The following is a 19293-nucleotide window of genomic DNA, read 5'->3' as shown; positions in this document are numbered from 1 at the left end:
GAACTCCATGGCTCATTCATGGGTACCTCCAGCTATGAGGCCTCAGATGGGAGGAAGAGGAGGAGAACTGTGTTTTTATGTGGTCACCCCACTCCGTCGGATACTGCAGCATCTGGGCCCCCTGGTGCCATCTCTCATCTGGCTACTGCACCAGGGAATGCCCAGCAGCACAGTGTGCAGAGGCGGAGGCGGCGGAGCAGGTCCCGGCACCGGGATGATGAACTCCATAGCTGGTTCATGGGTACCACCAGCTATGAAGATTCCACTGGGAGGAAGAGGAGGAGAACTGGGATTTTAAATGGTCACCCCACTCGCCGCGATAACACAGCATCTGGGCCCTCCAGTGCCATGTCCCATCTGGCTACTGCACCAGGGACTGCCCAGCAGCACAGTGTGCAGAGGCGGATGCGGCGGAGCAGGTCCCTGCAGCGGGATGATGAACTCCATAGCTGGTTCATGGGTACCACCAGCTATGAAGCTTCCACTGGGAGGAAGAGGAGGAGAACTGTGTTTTTATGTGGTCACCCCACTCCGTCGGATACTGCAGCATCTGGGCCCCCTGGTGCCATCTCCCATCTGGCTCTTCCACCTGGGACTGCTCAGCAGCACAGTGTCCAGAGGCGGAGGTGGCGGAGCAGGTCCCGGCAGCGGGACAATGACCTCCATAGTTGGTTCATGGATACCACCAGCCATAAGGCCTCAGATGGGAGGAAAAGGAGGAGAACTGTGCTTTTAAATGGTCACCACACTCCCTGGTGTAATGGAGCATCTGGCCTCTCCAGTGCCATCTCTCATCTGGCTACTGCACCAGGGACTGCACAGCAGCACACTGTGCAGAGGCGGAGGCAGCGGAGAAGGTCCCTGCAGTGGGACAATGAACACCATAGCTGGTTCATGGGTACCACCAGCTATAAGGGCTCTGATGGAAGGAAGAGGAGGAGAACTGTGCTTTTAAATGGTCACCACACTCCCTGGTGTAATGGAGCATCTGGCCCCTCCAGTGCCATCTCTCATCTGGCTACTGCACCAGGGAATGCCCAGCAGCACCGTGTGCAGAGGCGGAGGCCGCAGAGCAGGTCCCTGCAGTGGGACGATGAACTCCATAGCTGGTTCATGGGTACCACCACCTATGAGACCTCAGATGGGAGGAAGAGGAGGAGAACTGGCTTTTTAAATGATCACCCCACTCCCTGGGATACTGCAGCATTTGGGCCTGCTACTCCCAACCGGATATGCCAATCCTGCCAGCTCCATTAGAAGGCAAGTAACTCAACTGCTCCCACACTGTTCCCTTGAGAAACTTGTAGCATCGTGCAAAAGCCTGATGCTCCTGAGCACGGTAGTGGCAGACAGACCTGAGAGTCCAAGGCAGCTCTGCTGTGTCACAGCTGCAGGCGGGTCTGATGGAGGGGCAGGGGTGTGGAAGGGAGATGGAAGCAGGAGAAGGAATGCTGTTGGTTCTCAGGAGGTCGCTGCTGATCTGCCCGAAGGGCTCGTTTCTGGGAATCCACTCACCCTGAGCTCTTCTGCCTTTCCAAGCAGCAGAAGTTTCAGTGGACACCGTGGTCCCGCTGGCAGGTAATGGAGCTCTGGAGACGTCCCCTGGGTGCTGCTCCGGCAGGTTTCCCTGGGTGCCAGCTGTGTGCAAGCCTTGATTCTGGCTCAGCCTTCTCCCTTCCCTTGCGAGCGCAGCCTCTGAAGGGACTGGAGTGAGGGCTGGAGAAAACGTATTTTCTTCTAAATGTGGGAGCCTGTCACAGCCTGTCAGGCTCCAGGGGAGAGATGGGGAAGGGCTCCTGTTGGGAGTTGACGATGATGATGCAGAGTGTTGATTAGAACTGGTTGATGGTTCTTCCCAGTGGCTTGTTCACCTTTCTGCTTCTTTTCCCCTCCTTTAGATGCTGCCAGTGAACAGAGCTCTGGTAGAAAGAGGACTGGCTCAGCGGCTTGACTACTAGCGATGCCCCGCATGCCTTGACATCTATTTCTGCAAAGAAATCTTATTTTTCACTGTTACATTTTGGTTTGGCAAGTTCTTAAAAGAAAAAGGTTCTCATACCAGTGTGTGGAGTTTTGCTGGTCTGTTCCAACACGTTTCCTAGAGAGCACAGCTCATCTTTACGTGGTGTCTGGGTCACACAAGACCTGGAGATGTGTCATGAGATGAACATGCACCATGTTATTATGGCTTAGACACACTAGGAAGAAAAACAACCAAACCAACTACTGAAAAACCTACTAAATACAGACTGGTCCTAACGTGAGTTTCGTGGCCAGCGATACACAGAAGACAACGAGCAGTTTGTTGCTGCTTAGAAACATCCAGTCATCAGTTTCCACATGGCATCCTTGGTCTCCTGGCTCCTCACACTGTAGATGAGGGGGTCATGCTGGGGGAATCACCGAGTCAAGAAATGCCATTACCAGGTCCAGAATTAGGCTGGAGGGGGGCTTCAGGTGGGCAAACATGATTGTGCTGAGAATAGGGAGACCAGGGCTAAGTGAGGGAGACGTGTGGCAAAGGCTTTCTGCTGTCCCTGCTCCGAGGGGATCCTCAGCACGGCCCTGAAGATCTGCACACAGGACACCACGATGAACACAAGACACCCAAAACCTAAACAAGCTCTGACTCCAGTTTCCCCTGAGGGAGGCATCTGAACAGGATGGCTCCTTTGGTTTGGGAGCTATTGCTGGACGTTTGGCATGTTTTGAGGTGAGTGCTGCTGCACCCACCTTCCGTCCTCCTTATTGTAGATCAGACAGAGTCAGCTGCTCTGAAAGTGATCGTGGCCGCAGTCATTCCATTGGGCTGGATGTGTATGGGTTGCACTTTTATTATCCCCACTTCAGGAATTTATACACAACAACAATAACAAAACTGTTTTAACTTGAGCCAAGTAACATTTAAAGCTTTATATATTTATTTATTGCCCCTTACAAAACAAAAAGAGAAAGTGTTAAAAGGTCTTTTTTTCCGCCAGGAAAACTGGATTTTAAAAAACCAAAATCCCTAATTGTTTTTCTCTAACTCAAGAATGGGTGTCAGCAGGTGAAAGATGCAGAAGATCTATGAATTGTGGAAAAAGGGTCTGAGCACCTGGGGAGAATACAGGAATGTGGTCAGGGCCTGTAGGGATGCAACCAGGAAGGCTAAAGCCCTCTTGGAAATGAAGCTGGCAAGGGACATAAAGGGTAATAAAAAGGGTGTTTTTAGATACGTTAATAGTAAGAGGATGACCAGGGATAATGTAGGACCCTTGCTGAATGAGGAGGGTGTCCTGGTAACGGGGGATGCTGAGAAGGTGGAGATACTGAATGCTGCCTTTGCTTCGGTCTTCACTTCAAAGGCCCCTCGGGACCCACAGATCCTGCATGAAAGTTGGAGTGTTGGGGAAACAAAGAATTTCCCTCTGGTTGAGGTAGGGGAGGTCCAGGAGCGGCTCAAAGGGATTAATGCACACAAATCCATGGGCCCTGATGGGTTTCATCCACGTGTGCTGAGGGAGCTGGCGGAGGTGTTTGCTGAGCCGCTCTCTATCATCCTCAACAGGTCTTGGAGGACAGGAGAAGTGCCTGAAGACTGGAGGATATCCAATGTCACTCCAGTCTTTAAAAAGGGCAAGAAAGAGGAACCTAGTAACTATAGGCCAGTCAGCCTCACCTCTGTCCCAGGAAAGGTAATGGAACAGCTTGTTCTGGATGCCAATTGGAAGAGAAGAAGGTCATGAGGAGCAGTCAGCATGGAGTCACCAAGGGGAAATCGTGCTTAACCAATCTCATCGCCTTCTACGATCTCATAACAGGCTGGGTAGATGGAGGGAGAGCAGTGGATGTCATCTACCTTGACTTCAGCAGGGCCTTTGATACTGTCTCCCATGACACCCTGATAGCAAAGCTGAGAGAGCATGGGATAGATGAGTGGACAGAGAGGTGGGTTGAGAATTGGCTGTGGGACCGAGCCCCGAGGGTTGTGATTCGAGGAGCAGAATCTGACTGGAGGCCTGTGGTGGTTTCACCCTGGCTGAGGGCCAAGATCCACGCAGCTGCCTGCTCCTTAAAGGAAAAGAGCAGGTTAAAGGGAAGAGGCGGGGGTGAGAAGTAAGGGAAGGGAAAAGGAAGAGGAAGGGGCAAATAACCCCAAAACCAAGAAATAAGAGGCCCGTGGGTTGGGATAAGGATAGTTTACTAAGGTAACAGAAAGATACAATGTAACAACGCTAACAGGACTTCAGAGCAAAAATCTATGAAGCTGTTGATACACAAGGCAGTTTCTCACCAAACCCACAGCTCAGGCCGTGCCACCCAGAGCCGTCCCAGAACCCGACCGTCCCCCAAGAACCGCGCGTCCCGCAGCCGCCCCAGGCCTTCCTCCCGTCAGCCCCCGATATCCTGGGCAGGACGTAACTGGCGTGGAATACTCTCTTTGGTCAGTTGGGTCACCTGTCCTGGCTTCGCCCCTCCTTTCTCATGAAGAGCTGAGAAAATCCTTGACTGTCTGACAGCAACTAGAAACATCAGGGTGTTACCAGCACTACTCCCATTTTAACTCCCAAACACAGCATTCCATCTGCTGCTACAAATGAATTTAACTCCATCCTGACCAAAACCAGGACAAGGCCTGTTACTAGTGGTGTTCCCCAGGGCTCGGTGTTGGGTCCAGTTCTGTTTAGTATCTTCACTGACGACCTTGATGAGGGAATAGCATCCACCCTCAGCAAGTACCCGATGATACAAAGCTGGGAGGAGTGGCTGACAGGCTGGAACACTGCGCTGCCATCCAGCAAGACCTGGACAGGCTGGAGAGCTGGGCAGTTGGAAACCAGATGAAGTTCAACAAAAGCAAGTGTAAAGTCTTGCACCTGGGAAGGAATAACTGCTCTACTCTGCCCTGGTCAGGCCAGTGGAATCCTGGGCTGCATCCGGAGGAGTATAGCCAGCAGGTCAAAGGAGGTGATCCTCCCCCTCTACTCTGCCCTGGTCAGGCCCCACCTGGAGTATTGTGTCCAGTTCTGGGCTCCTTGGTTTAAAAAGGACAGGGATCTCCTGGAGAGAGTCCAAATAAGGGCCATTAGGGGGACCTAATTAAAGTTTATAATTATCTGAAGCAGGGGATGCAGGGGGAATCAGCCAGCCCCTTTTCAGTGGTCTGTGGGGATAGGACAAGGGGCAATGGCTGCAAGTTGGAGCACAGGAATTTCCGCACCCACATGGGGAAGAACTTTTTCCCAGTGAGGGTGACAGAGCCCTGGGACAGGCTGCCCAGGGAGGTGGTGGAGTCTCCATCTCTGGAGAGATTCAAGACCCGTCTGGACGCCAATCTGAGTGACCTGTCCTAGGGAGCTGCTTTGGCAGGGGGGTTGGACCCGATGATCTCTTGAGGTCTGGGGCCCCTCCAGCGATCCCCGTGTCTGGAACAGGCCTTGCCCAGAGCCGGGGCACGCTCGCTGCCAGCCAGGCTGGGCCGCTTCGGCCTGCGGACCCTCGCTAGGCCTGAGCGCCGAGGGCTGCGGGCCTGTGGCGCTGCCGGAGCTGGGGAGGCCGCTCACAGCTGGCTCTGCTGCTCACTCAGGGCTGAAAGCCTCCAGGGAAAGGTGAAGGGCTAGAGGTTGGACAGCAAGGAGATGGAAGGAATCATAGAATCATAGAATTGTAGGGGTTGGAAGGAACCTCAAGAGATCATCGGTCCCCCCTTAGTCTTCTCTTCTCAAGGCTGAAGAGTCCCAACTTACTCAGCCTATCCTCACAGGAGAGATGTTCCTGGCCCCTAATCATCTTCATGGCCCTTCTTTGGACTCTCTCCAGGAGATCCCTGTCCTTTGTAAACCAAGGAGCCCAGAACTGGACACAATACTCCAGGTAGGGCCTGACCAGGGCAGAGTAGAGGGGGAGGATCACCTCCTTTGACCTGCTGGCTATACTTCTCCGGATGCACCCCAGGATACCATTGGCTCTCTTAGCCACCAGGGCACACTGCTGGCTCATGGCCAACCTGTCATCTACCAGGACCCCCAGGTCCTTCTCCACTGAGCTCTTCTCCAGCAGGTCATCCCCCAGCCACCTTCTGCTGCGGGAACTGGTGTGGGAGGGTGAAAGGAGCAGCAAGGATGCCGAAGGAGGGTTAGAAATGGGGAAATGAGGCAACAGCCTCCAGAGAGTTTTTCTCTCTTGCCACAGTTCTGGTTCCACTGATGAGGGTTTGGTTTCCTTATGCCTGAGTCCAGGGTGCTCTTGGTCCTAGGCTATTTGGTCATTTCACCCTACCCAGCCCTGCCTCTGGGGCACATGCTGCCGCAGGTGAATTGGGAAGTGCTCTCCTTTGCACCCTGCTGTTCCCCTCCCAGGAAGCAGCCCTGGCTGCTCTGGTGCCCCTGGGGACGGCCTGCACTTCATGGGAAAGGAGAATTATTTTTGCCTCCCTCGGGGCTGTAGCACAATCAGTGATATTTGCATCAACAGTAAGGTAAGGTTAGGAGTTTCTCACTGTTAACAGTGTGTGGACCTGTGAACTTGTCTCATTAAGAATATGTATAAAGCTGGGTCTTGTTACATCTACGTTTAGTGTCACACCCCCCCACCTCCCCCAAGAGTAAATGTTACTGACTTTAAAAGTCTTTTCCTTAAGTATTGCCCGATTGTGGCAACAGCTGTTGAGCAGCAGTGAACCACACACAGCAACGCCGATTTACGGTGGATAAACCCGGGGGCACCCCAAGAAGCCTCATCCCGGCTGCCCGCGCAGCACCCTCCCTCCCTCCCTCCCTCCCTCCCCGCATCCCCGCCGTTCTTGTTCGGTCAGGGCAGCGGGGAGCGGGGTGGGTCCGGGACCCAGCCGAACCCAGCGGGAAAGGCGAAACCCGCCCCGTTCCCGCCCGCTGGGTTCGGCCTTTCCCGCTGGGTTCGGCGGCCGGGTGCTCGTGGCCGTTGCGCGGGCAGCCGGTTCGGCCGTTCAACGCTTCCCAACTCCCCGCTCCGTTTCCCGGGCCACGCGTCCTGCCCACCCGCCGCTCTGGCTCAGTCGTGCCTTGGGCCATGGCTGAGCCGGTCGGCACTGCGCGAGCGGGAGCGGAGACACGCACCGAGCGCCGGCAGCGGGAGGAGAAAAGGGCTCGGTAAGCCCCGCAGCCTCCGTCCTCTCACCCGCTGAGCCTGGGGGACGAGACCGGAGGGGGAACCAGCCCAGGGGCCGGGCCGCCGGCCGCGCCCACGCACCTCCCTCCCTCCCTCGGGCTGCGGAGCCTGCGGTGGGGGCGCGGGGAGAGAGAGGAGAGAACCGCCCCTCGCTTCCCCGGACTCTCCCTTCCCCAGACAGGCAGCGGTAGAAGCCAATGGAGGGGCTGCCGGGGCGGGGAACCGAGGGGGCAGAGCCGGGGGGCCCAGCCCAGCCCCGCACGGTGCTGCCGAGGGACCTCTGCCCGCGGGAGGGGCAGCAACACCATGCGTGCGTGGCCGCCCCTGCCCCTCGCCCCCCGTTGCTTCCCCGGACTCTCCCTTCCCCAGACAGGCAGCGGTAGGAGCTACCGGAGGGGCTGCCCCGCACACCCGTGGGAGGGGCGGCCGGGCCGGGCCGGGCCAGCGGGAAGTTTGAACAGAAACAGGGCCTGGGAGCGAGCGTGGGGCGGCGGGTGGGGTGTGCGGGCAACGGGGTGTGCAGCGGGTGGAGGGGAGTCCCGGTGTAGGGCGTGTGGAGAAACGGGGATGCCTTCCCAGGTGTGAACTGGTGCCAGTGTCCCGGAGCTCCCAGTCACAGACGGTGGATGGTTGTGGGGTTGGAAGGGCCCTTAGAGATCCATCTTGTTCCGGCCCCCCTGCTCTGGGCAGCGATGGCCATGCCATGCCTGTGGCTTCTGTGTCCCTGAGGAGAGGGAGCGTCTGTGGAGAGAGACGCTGGCCGCAGCGGGAGCAGTTCCCAGCAGCCGTGCAGAGCAGAGTGCCAGGGCAGGAAGGTGCCTGTGCAGGCGCTGCTGGCTGTCCTGGCACGATGGGAGCGGGAGACCCGGTTTCCCTCAGCGAGCCCTGGCTGGGAATGGCGGGCGAAGCGGTGCCAGGGAAAGCGCATCAGGTGCTTCAGCTGCTCTCCCGCTGCAAAGAGGTTTTTTCCAGCAGCGCTGGCTGGGACGGGCTGTAGGGTGTCAAAGGTGTTGCCAGGTCCCCTGCGGGAGTCCTTGCACGGAACTCTCAGCCGCAGGCTGCTCGTTATTTCTGCCCCTTGAGGTTTCCCGTGGAAGAAAGAGGAAAAACTGCGGGTGTGGGTGGTGAAACCCCCGGGGAGAGTAACTCAGCGTTGTGCACAGGGGCATTGCCCCGCTGAAGGGCAGTGTGCGGCTTGTGGGGTGGGGGGGTAACCTGTGCAGAGTGAAAACAGCCAGTTCCATGTAAGCCGAAGCCATTTGTTTGGTGCTGGGAACAAGCGTAACACGTGAAGCAGCATTAAGAGAAGGGAATTACCCCACTGTAGCGGGATAACTGGCGGTGCCTTGGCTGGGAGTAGTGGGGGATGCTCTGCAGTGGCTGTGTGTGTGTCTGAGATGATAGCGGGGGCGCTTGGAAGGGGAAATCCAGCAATTAGCTCTGGAAGTTTGCTTGTGTGAAGCTCACCCAGGGTTGTAAATCCCTGTTCTGTGTCTTCTTTCCTCAGCCCTCAGCCGCCAGCAGAACATCCTGACTGGCAGGAACTGCAGAAGCTCCAACCAGCTGCCGCCCATGACAAAGGTAGTTCATAGCCCCAGTTCTTCTGAGGTTTGGCATCCCTTGGAAAACTGAGGGGTGTCTGAAACTGCAGCAGGGTGTGCAGCTCAGAATGAATTCCACTGCTTTGGGTGGGATTGAGGAGGTGGGCTCCCATGCAAATGGCAATCCTAACCCCTCTGAAGTCACGCTGTCACGTGGCCTGCTTTTGTTGTTCAGATGACACCGTCTGTGGGTGTGAAGAGAAGGCTGAGGAGGTTCCTGCTGCGGTGAGGGTACCAGCCAGGAGAGCAAGGAAACACCGGGCTTCGGGCAGCGATGCTGCTCCAGCAGCAGAGTCTGCGGGAGAGGTTAGCAGAGACTTTCCTGACCCTGTGCAGCCGTAGGCTCCTCTTTTCCCTTGACAGCAGGCGCCTCTTGTGTGTCGGACCAGAGCTGCCTCCATTTCTGGAAGTTTCTGCTGGCTTGGGCTGGTGTTGAGGTTAAACTCAGGGCGGTGCTTTGTTTGTTTGTTTCAGACTCAGGCCCTTTTCTCTGAGCCTCCAGTGAAAAGACTGAGAAGTTCTGTGCCGGGAGAAGAACTGGTGCAGACTGGTAAGACTGACGTCAGGCTGTGAGCTTGTTTCTCCTGCGCATTGACCTTTGGGGAAGCTCTTCACCATCACCTCATCAACCTCCTCAGTTCCCTTTTACTGTGGCTGATGGCTTACGCTCTTCTCTCGTAGACCAAATGCCTTGCGGGACTGCCTTGGGCAATGGAACACTCTCCCTTTGGGACCAGACAGCTCCTTGTGCGAGGTAAACCCCTTCTGTTGGCTTGGACTTTCTTCTCTGAAAGGTTTGCTTTCCATTTCCTTCCTGAACTTCCTCAGTGCTGCCCAACATTTGTCTCTGTGTCTGCACAGGGATGTTTTTCCAAGGTTTCCTGGGCCGCTCTCCTAAGGGGTGTCTTCAGTAGCTTTTTATTTTACCTTCCACCCCTTCTAACTAGAGAAGATGCTTTTTTTTTTTTTTTTCTGGGAACATGAAAGGTCAGGGAAACATAGGGAATGCCAGGATTTTCTCTCTTCCTTTCCGCCTCCCCTGGTCCTTCTTGCACAACTTAGAGGAAGGTTTCTCTTTTGGGTACACTGAGATGACAAATTTGACTCCAGCCCCTCTGGTCTGCCCGAGTTCAGAGCCGCCCAGCTGAGTATGAAGGGCTTCCGCACGGACATGCCCGCTGTGTTTTGTGGTGATAGCAGTGCTGGATGTTTCTGTCCAGGGATTTGACAGTCTCGTTGTACTTTAGGTATTTTATTGCTTTGGCTGTGACTCCCCACTTACATGTAGACAGCTGTATAGGAATAAACTGTCTCCTTTCTGGTGCACATGTCGAGAAGAAATGCTGTGCTTATAAACATTGTGGTTCTTCTCTATTGTTTTTTCCTGCACCAAAGTGCTCTGGCCTCCTTGACCGCTCCAGCCTTCTCCAGTGCTTCATCCTTCCCTCCTGCTCTGGACTTGTCCCCCGATCCTACCTACTCCATCGCTCCAATAGACTCCGAAGTTAAAACACACCCCAGCCTGCCACCCTACTGCAGCGTGCCACCCTACAGCAGCCTGCCACCCTCCTGCAACCTGCCACCCTACTGCGGCCTGCCACCCTACACAGGTGTTCCATCCTTGCTTCATCTTCCAACCTTCTCCTGTAGACGTGTGCCAACTATTACCACCTGGATTTACACAAATATGGAGGAGATCCTTTTCCATCTGGCACACCAAAGACTGGTGAGTATCCCCGTGAGTCGTACCTGTCCCACTTGGTAGGTAGACTGTAGCTGCACCACACAGCAGGACGATGTAATGTCTGGTTGTCTGGACTTGTGGAGGGTGACACATTACTGCACCCCCTTAGGTGCCCGCTACTTAACTCAGGCTTGCGGTTACGGGGTGCTCTTTAGTCCTTTTTTCATGCTGTTGATGACTCTCTCTGTGACAGCAGAACTTCAGATCCATGTAAACTGGTGGTTGGAACACCATGTGTTGGAGGGCAGACACCTCGTTTTGTCCCAGCCCCCAGCTGGGGAACGTCCTCCGCTGAAAAGCTGCCGCAGGAAGATGGTGCAGGAAATAATCCACCAGCAGCTGCTGTGAGACGGGCACTACTGCAGTTACTCTGGGATCCCCTTGGGCTGAGTCTTGTTCCACTTTCTCTCCTGACATTTGACTGAGTCCCTACAACCTGGGGTTGGCTTTCTTGTTCTGTTTTTGTTCTTCTGTTCATTGTGAAAAGAGAACTATTTATTTATTTTATTATAATAAATATTTGAATTCTATATAAAAAGAGCCGTGCTGGCGTGAAGCTCTTTGTTTGGGAACGGGGTGGTGTTGACCCAATAAACAATATTTTAACAATTGTTTTGGAGTGGGGCTTTTTTAGGGGGGAAAATGGCTGATGGCTGTGGGAGGTGCCCGGCTCCTGGCAGCTGTGTGCCCTTGGACCACGTTTCCAGGGGATACAGGTGTGTCAAAGGGTGATGCAGCACCTGCATCACTGCCCCTTTGTGACCTCGTGGGCCTGGGGCTTGATGTTCCGCAAACCGGGCCAACGGAAGCCATTTGAGCTGAGCTGGCCTTCGGGAGAGCTTCGCTCCTGCTCCTGCGACTCGTACCCCTACTGTTTTCCAGTCATTTCTCATTTCCTGCCCACCCCCCCTCAACTTTCATCCTCTTTCAAGGGTAACTATACTTTGATGTGCAGGGCCCATCACAGAGTAGGTAGATAGGGGGTCAAAGTCTAGGCTGGCCTGTACCTTCTGAGCTCAGGATCCTGTGACAGGGACAGCAAGGCTATCAGCCTGCAGCTCTGCAGTGGTTACAAGTACCACTGAAACAATTTGGATGGCTCCTGCTGACTTGTGGGCTACGTTTCCACGTCTTTTGCATCATTTGCAGGAGACAGACGTAGTCCTTTGCTTTCAGGTGGCACCATTCGACCCGATCTTCTCTTTCTGGATCTGACATCCTTTGTCATCGAAAGCTTTATCCTTTGTTCCTGAGAGGAGTGATGGCTGAAACGGGGAACAACTCCTGTGAGTAATGGCTTCACCAGCAGCCTTGGACTTTTGGAATCCACAAAGACCACAGATGGGGCTGATGCTCCAACCCTGAATGTTGACGTCCTGACAACCGAGAGTGAATTCTGGGGTGTTTCTTGGTAGCAGCCAAACTTACCCAGGGGTTTGGGTTAGACACAGGGCAAGGCATTTTAATCCCATCTCAGCCAGTAGTACAAGACTTTGACCGGGGGGATTGCTCGGACAATGACCTGGTATGGGTAGGGTTACTCTCTGTGCTAGGCACTTGTTTTCATCAAGTTACAGTCAGGGAGAGGGAACAGAAGGTAGCCCAAGGCACAGCAATCAGCATGGGTTTTCTGGATTTTCAATGAAGTCAGGAGGGCAATGGACTACTTTCCAAAACTCTCTGTGGACCAGCTAATTCCAATGGCAGTGTTGGGCTTCCTCTGATCTTTGTGTCTTGGAGGCATGAGCTGGTTGTCCTGGGCGCTCCTGTACAGAACTTGACAAGCAGCACGTCTTTCAAATGTCCTTTCCCTGCAGCCAGTGCCGAGGGAATGGCTCTGTCCCAAGGGGCCCCCTTCCCCCCAGAGAAGCTCTGCATGGAGTGGCAGCAGCAACGGGACGCCGGAGCGGGACTCCACAACCTGGGCAATACCTGCTTCCTCAACTCCATCCTGCAGTGCCTGACATACACACCCCCTCTGGCCAACTACCTGCTCTCTGGGGAGCACACCCGGCTGTGTGAGTGCTTTTTAGGAACATCTCCTTGGAAACCTTGTCAGGCGCTTCCCAGATTCCCGGGGTCTAGAACCTGATTTAGGAGAAAAGCAGCCCTTCTTTGTCAAGACCCCAAGTGGCTGCTCTCTGAACACAAGCCCAGAAGCCGCTTGTATCGAGGGGTGCGCGTCGGTCAGAAAGGCCCCTCTTACTAGTCCCTGTTCCTGCAAGTTTCCAGCCCCCTGGGCTCATGGCACAGAAAACTTCTGTCCCTTAAGCATCCCTCTGCAGAGAGCTTTTCCTTATAACTCCAAGACCTCCACTGGGCTGTCCATCGCCATGGCTATTTTGCTAACCTGAGAAACTCGCTTCCCTCCCTCTTCAGGTGTCCAGCAAGGCTTCTGCATGATGTGTACAATGGAAGCTCATGTGAACGAGGTCCTGCACGCCTCAGGCAGTGCCATCAAGCCGAGTGCTGTCGTCAGTGCCCTCACACGTAAGAGATTTCAGAGCCTTCTTCAGGTTTTCCGCCTCTCCCATAGGAGAGAGCTGCCAAGTGTTTCTTTTGTAGGAATAGGAGAACATTTCAAGCTTGGGAAGCAGGAAGACGCCCACGAGTTCTTGCGCTACACTGTCGATGCCATGCAGAGAGCTTGTCTGAGTGGAAGCAGGGAGTAAGCACAAGCACATTCTCTCCTCTATGTTCCCAAGCCCTTTGGATTCCCTGATGTCCTCCCATCAAGGAAAACCTATGCCCAGGGCTTTCAGAGAAAGCAAAAAGCTCTTGGAGGACATAACTCTCTGCCTTACCGCTTTGTTCCAGCTTGGACTTGTCTTTGCAAGCAACCACCGTTGTGCACCAAATATTCGGGGGCTCGCTGAGATCCAGAGGTACTTCTTTCCATAACTGCCCTTGGAATTGTCTGTGCTCTTCTGCCTGCCTTTGAACAACAGCTGATGGTGTGACTGGCGCTGGTATGACCAGCGTAAGCCATCCCAGTCAGTTGACTGCCCCTGTCACTCAGCCTTTTGATTTGCGTTCCAGTCACGTGCTTGAGCTGCAAAGCGGTTTCTGATTCCTACGAGCCCTTCCTGGATGTGCTCCTGGATATAAAGGTAAGAGGGTTTGTTGAGCTGTGATTCAAGGTGTCCCAAGGCCCCTGTAGCTTTCCAGAATCCACGCAGATGACTTGGAAACAAGTAGTGCAAATGCAAGGGAGCTTGGTGGTGGTGGGTGGGAAGCGGAATGGACGGTGTCCTGAGGAGGCCGTGGCACTGCGCTCCCTGGAGGTGCTGGCTTTCATCTGGACAAGCGTGCATTATCCTCCCTGCACCCTCAGTGACCTCTCATCCTTCTTCCCTTTGCCCTCAACACCCATCTGGCTCCTGGGCTGATGGGTTGTGGGTTTGTTTCTCCATTGCTCATGACCCTGCACACAACAGGCAGCTGAACTGAGCGGTGCCACAGAGAGGGTGCTCTTGATGGCCCCAGGAATGCCTGGGAATTGTGTGAAGCCTTCAGCAGAATACGCCCTCTCTGCCTCCTCCTGGGCCCTGCTTGGCGACTCCCTAGGAAGCATATGGGTGAGTGAGGGCATTTCCCACCGCTCAGTGCTCTCCCTTCTCGTTCCTGCAGGCAGCAGACTCTGTCACTGCAGCTCTGAAGGGCTTTGTGGCACCCGAGCAGTTGGAGGGCGAGAACTGCTTGCAATGTCGCACGTAAGACCATTAGGAACAATGTCTTAAGACTAGATCCTGCATGAAGGTGCTGTGTGTCACGGAGCAGAAGTCCTCTTTGCACAGAGGATGAGTGCACAAGAAGGAGCCGTGGCTTGAGACCTGGCTCTGTGCTTGGTTTGCAGGTGTGACAAGAGGGTTCCTGCCTCCAAGGGGCTGACTGTCCATCACGCGCCCAAGGTCCTCACCCTGTGCCTGAAAAGGTTTGAAGAGCTCACCGGCAGGAAGATGGAGAAGGTGTGTACCCAGCTGGAGCGCAGCTTGCTCCTCCCGGAGCAGGAGATTCCCAAAAGCAGTGTGCTCTTCCACCAGTTTGTGTTCCTTTCTGGGGAGGGGAGAGGAGAGTTCTGGGGGAAAGACAAACGCGTGTTCTGCTCTGACAGGGACAGGGCTGCTTTGGCTGAGAGCCATTTCCTGCCAGCCAAAGCTTTACATGTTGCTTTCGGGCACAGCCAAGTGCTCAGGAGCCCAAAAGGTGTCTGTAGACACCTCACCTCTAGCGCCTGGCCTTGGCAGGCTCTCTCAGAAAATCTTGCAGCATCATCTCTGAGCACTCTCAGTCTCTCCTTGGTAGGTTGTGGAGTATCCTGAGCACTTGGATCTTCGGCCTTACACATCGCAGACTGCTGAAGAGCCGCTCCTCTACTCTCTCTATGCTGTCCTGCTGCACAAAGGTGCCAGCTGCCATGCCGGACACTATCTCTGCTACATAAAGGTAAAGAGCAGCTTCCTTCCTAGCAAGGGAACCAGGCTGCAGGGTTACTGGCAGCCACGGCTTTGGGTGAGGTCTGGTGTACGCTTGGCTCCCTAGTTTTCTGCCCGTGCTTTTGTGGAGCAGCCACGCAGCTGATCTCCAGATGCCGCTGCCTTTCTTTGCAGGCCAGCAATGGACTGTGGTATGAGATGGATGACGCGTCTGTGGAACGCTGCAGCATCAATGCAGTTTGCAGGAAGGAGGCCTATTTGCTGTTCTACGTCAGGTAAGAACCAGCATTCAAATAGCCTCAGAAAAAGTTTCCTTTGTTTGTGGTTTTGCAGTTTTTCTTCCCATCCTCCTCAGCGTTTCTCCTTCTGCCACAGGAGACCGTTACTGCCTGCATCACTCAGTGCTGTAAAACCTGAACTACCCCACATCAACTCTTATCCTTCCTTGCTGGGCTTTAGGCTAACTGCTGCTTGTCTGCTCTCTGAAGCTGGCCTATGTAGAGAAGAGGACCTAAAGGGAGTCTCCAGGACAGATGACGCGGGACTCGTTATCAGGGCGTGTAGCGATAGGACGAGGGGGAATGCTCTGAAACCTAAAGGAGGGAGCTTTAGTTTCGATCTGAGGAAGAAATTCTTTTCTGTGAGGGCATTGAGGCTCTGGCAGAGGTTGCCTAGAGAGGTGGCGGATGCCCCTGGCTCCCTGGAAGTCTTCAAGGCCTGGGTGGATGGGGCGCTGGGCAACCTGGTCAAGTGGAGAGCATCCCTGCCTGTAGCAGTGGCGGGGGGGAGTAAAACTCAGTGATCTTTAAGGTCCCTTCCAAGCCAAGTCATGATAGAATGTGCTCTAAGCAAACACCTGAAGGCCAAAGGAGGCTGCAAGAGCAGCCCTAACTGGGGCTCACTTGTTTTTATTTTTCTCCAGGAAGTTTGACTTGAAAACCGGAGACAAGGCTGCTTCCTCACCAGCGTCACCATCTGCCCAGTCCCTCCTCGGTCAGCAGGGAGGCGACTGCAAGCAGGCGGATGCTGTGGGACCAGTGGGTCTGCCTCCAAGGACTGAGGTAACAGCAGAGGGTGGCTTAGGGTGCCAGAGGGACAGGGGATGGATTTCTTTCTGGGACTGACATTGCTGTCTTTGCCCTCCCACATGGCAGCTTTCTTCAGAGCCGCAGGGCTGCTCCTTCTCCAAGCGTGGAGCGAGCCCTTCCTCCCGATGCCAGAGGAAAAGGCTCAGGGAGGGGACTCAGAGCACAGCCCCACAGAGGGGCAGTGATGTCTGCAGCTGCTCCCTTACCACCGACTATGCCACCTCAGCTGGCAAGAGGAGGAGAACTCTGCCACATCTCTACCAAGACCCAAAGGCTGATGGCGCTCCAGGGCCCTCCAGTGCCAGCTCCAAGCAGGTTCCCACAACCACGGCTGCTCCGAAGCAAAGCACGCCCAGGCAGAGGGAGCAAAGCAGACTCCCGCAGCAGGGCAGCCAGGTCCGTGGCTGGTTCATGGGTACCACCAGCTATGAGGCCTCAGCTAGGAGGAAAAGGACGAGAACTGTGCTTTTAAATGGTGACCACACTCGCCAGGATAACACAGCATCTGGGCCCTCCAGTGCCATCTCCCTTCTGGCTCATCCACCGGGGACTGCCCAGCAGCACCGTGTTCAGAGGCGGAGGCGACGGATCAAGTGCCTGCAGCGGGATGATGATCTCCATGGCTGGTTCATGGGTGCCACCAGCTATGAGACCTCAGATGGGAGGAAGAGGAGGAGGAGAACTGTGTTTTTAAGTGGTCACCCCACTCCCTGGGATAATGGAGCATCTGGGCCCTCCAGTGCCATCTCTCATCTGGCTACTGCACCAGGGAATACCCAGCAGCACAGTTTAGAAAGGCGGAGGTGGCGGAGCCGGTCCCTGCAGCGGGACGATGAACTCCATGGCTGGTTCATGGGTACCACCAGCTATGAAGATTCCACTGGGAGGAAGAGGAGGAGAACAGTGTTTTTAAATGGTCACCCCACTCGCCGGGATAACGGAGCATCTGGGCCCTCCAGTACCATCTCCAATCTGGCTACTGCACCAGGGACTGCCCAGCAGCACCGTGTGCAGAGGCGGAGGCGGCGGAGCAGGTCCCTGCAGTGGGACAATGAACACTCTTTCTGGTTCATTGGTACCACCAGCTATAAGGCTTCTACTGGGAGGAAGAGGAGGAGAACTGTGTTTTTAAGTAGTCACCCCACTCCCTCGGATACTGTAGCATCTGGGCCACCTGGTGCCATCTCCCATCTGGCTCTTCCACCTGGAACTGCTCATCATCACAGTGTCCAGAGGCGGAGGTGGCGGAGCAGGTCCCGGCAGCGGGACAATGAACTCCATGGCTGGTTCATGGGTACCACCAGCCATAAGGCCTCAGATGGAAGAAAGAGGAGGAGAAGTGTGCTTTTAAATGGTCACCACATTCCCTTGGATAATGGAGCATCTGGGCCCTCCAGTGCCATCTCCCATCTGGCTCTTCCACCTGGGAATGCCCAGCAGCACAGTGTGCAGAGTCGGAGGCGGCGCAGCAGGTCCCTGCAGCGGGGTGATGAACTCCATAGCTGGTTCATGGATACCACCAGCTATGAGACCTTAGATGGTAGGAAGAGGAGGAGAACAGTGTTTTTAACTGGTCACTCCACTCCCTGGGATACTGGAGCATCTGGGCCCTCCAGTGCCATCTCCCATCTGGCTCTTCCACCTGGGAATGCCCAGCAGTACAGTGTGCAGAGGCGGAGGTGGCGGAGCAGGTCCCTGCAGCGGGACAATGAACTCCATAGCTGGTTCATGGGTACCACCAGCTATGAAGCTTCCACTGGGAGGAAGAGGAGGAGAACCGGCTTTTTAAGTGGTCACCCCACTCCCTCGGATACTGCAGCATCTGGGCCCCCTGGTGCCATCTCCCATCTGGCTCTTCCACCAGGGACTACCCAACAGCACAGTGTGCAGAGGCGGAGGTGGCGGAGCAGGTCCCGGCAGCGCGACAATGACCTCCATAGTTGGTTCATGGGAACCACCAGCCATAAGGCCTCAGATGGGAGGAAAAGGAGGAGAACTGTGCTTTTAAATGGTCACCACACTCCCTGGTGTAATGGAGCATCTGGCCCCTCCAGTGCCATCTGTCATCTGGCTACTGCACCAGGGACTGCACAGCAGCACACTGTGCAGAGGCGGAGGCGGCGGAGAAGGTCCCTGCAGTGGGACAATGAACACCATAGTTGGTTCATGGGTGCCACCAGCCATAAGGCCTCAGATGGGAGGAAAAGGAGGAGAACTGTGCTTTTAAATGGTCACCACACTCCCTGGGATACTGGAGCATCTGGGCCCTCCAGTGCCATCTCCCATCTGGCTCTTGTACCGGGGAATGCCCAGCAGCACCGTGTGCAGAGGCGGAGGCGGCGGAGCAGGTCCCTGCAGTGGGATGATGAACTCCATAGCTGGTTCATGGGTACCACCAGCTATGAGACCTCAGATGGGAGGAAGAGGAGGAGAACTGTGTTTTTAAATGGTCACCCCACTCCCTGGGATACTGCAGCATTTGGGCCTGCTACTCCCAACCGGATATGCCAATCCTGCCAGCTCCAGTAGAAGGCAAGTAACTCAACTGCTCACACACTGTTCCCTTGAGAAACTTGTAGCATCGTGCAAAAGCCTGATGCTCCTGAGCACGGTAGTGGCAGACAGACTTGAGAGTCCAAGGCAGCTCTGCTGTGTCACAGCTGCAGGCGGGTCTGATGGAGGGGCAGGGGTGTGGAAGGGAGATGGAAGCAGGAGAAGGAATGCTGTTGGTTCTCAGGAGGTCGCTGCTGATCTGCCCGAAGGGCTCGTTTCTGGGAATCCACTCACCCTGAGCTCTTCTGCCTTTCCAAGCAGCAGAAGTTTTAGTGGACACCGTGGTCCCGCTGGCAGGTAATGGAGCTCTGGAGACGTCCCCTGGGTGCTGCTCCGGCAGGTTTCCCTGGGTGCCAGCTGTGTGCAAGCCTTGATTCTGGCTCAGCCTTCTCCCTTCCCTTGCGAGCGCAGCCTCTGAAGGGACTGGAGTGAGGGCTGGAGAAAACGTATTTTCTTCTAAATGTGGGAGCCTGTCACAGCCTGTCAGGCTCCAGGGGAGAGATGGGGAAGGGCTCCTGTTGGGAGTTGACGATGATGATGCAGACTGTTGATTAGCAACTGGCTGATGGTTCTTCCCAGTGGCCTGTTCACCTTTCTGCTTCTTTTCCCCTCCTTTAGATGCTGCCAGTGAACAGAGCTCTGGTAGAAAGAGGACTGGCTCAGCGTCTTGACTACTAGCGATGCCCCGCATGCCTTGACATCTATTTCTGCAAAGAAATCTTATTTTTCTCTGTTACATTTTG

This window comes from Gallinula chloropus, assembly GCF_964237585.1.
Source record: "Gallinula chloropus genome assembly, chromosome: 7".
Lineage (NCBI taxonomy): Eukaryota > Metazoa > Chordata > Aves > Gruiformes > Rallidae > Gallinula > Gallinula chloropus.
This window is presented reverse-complemented; position numbering follows the sequence as displayed.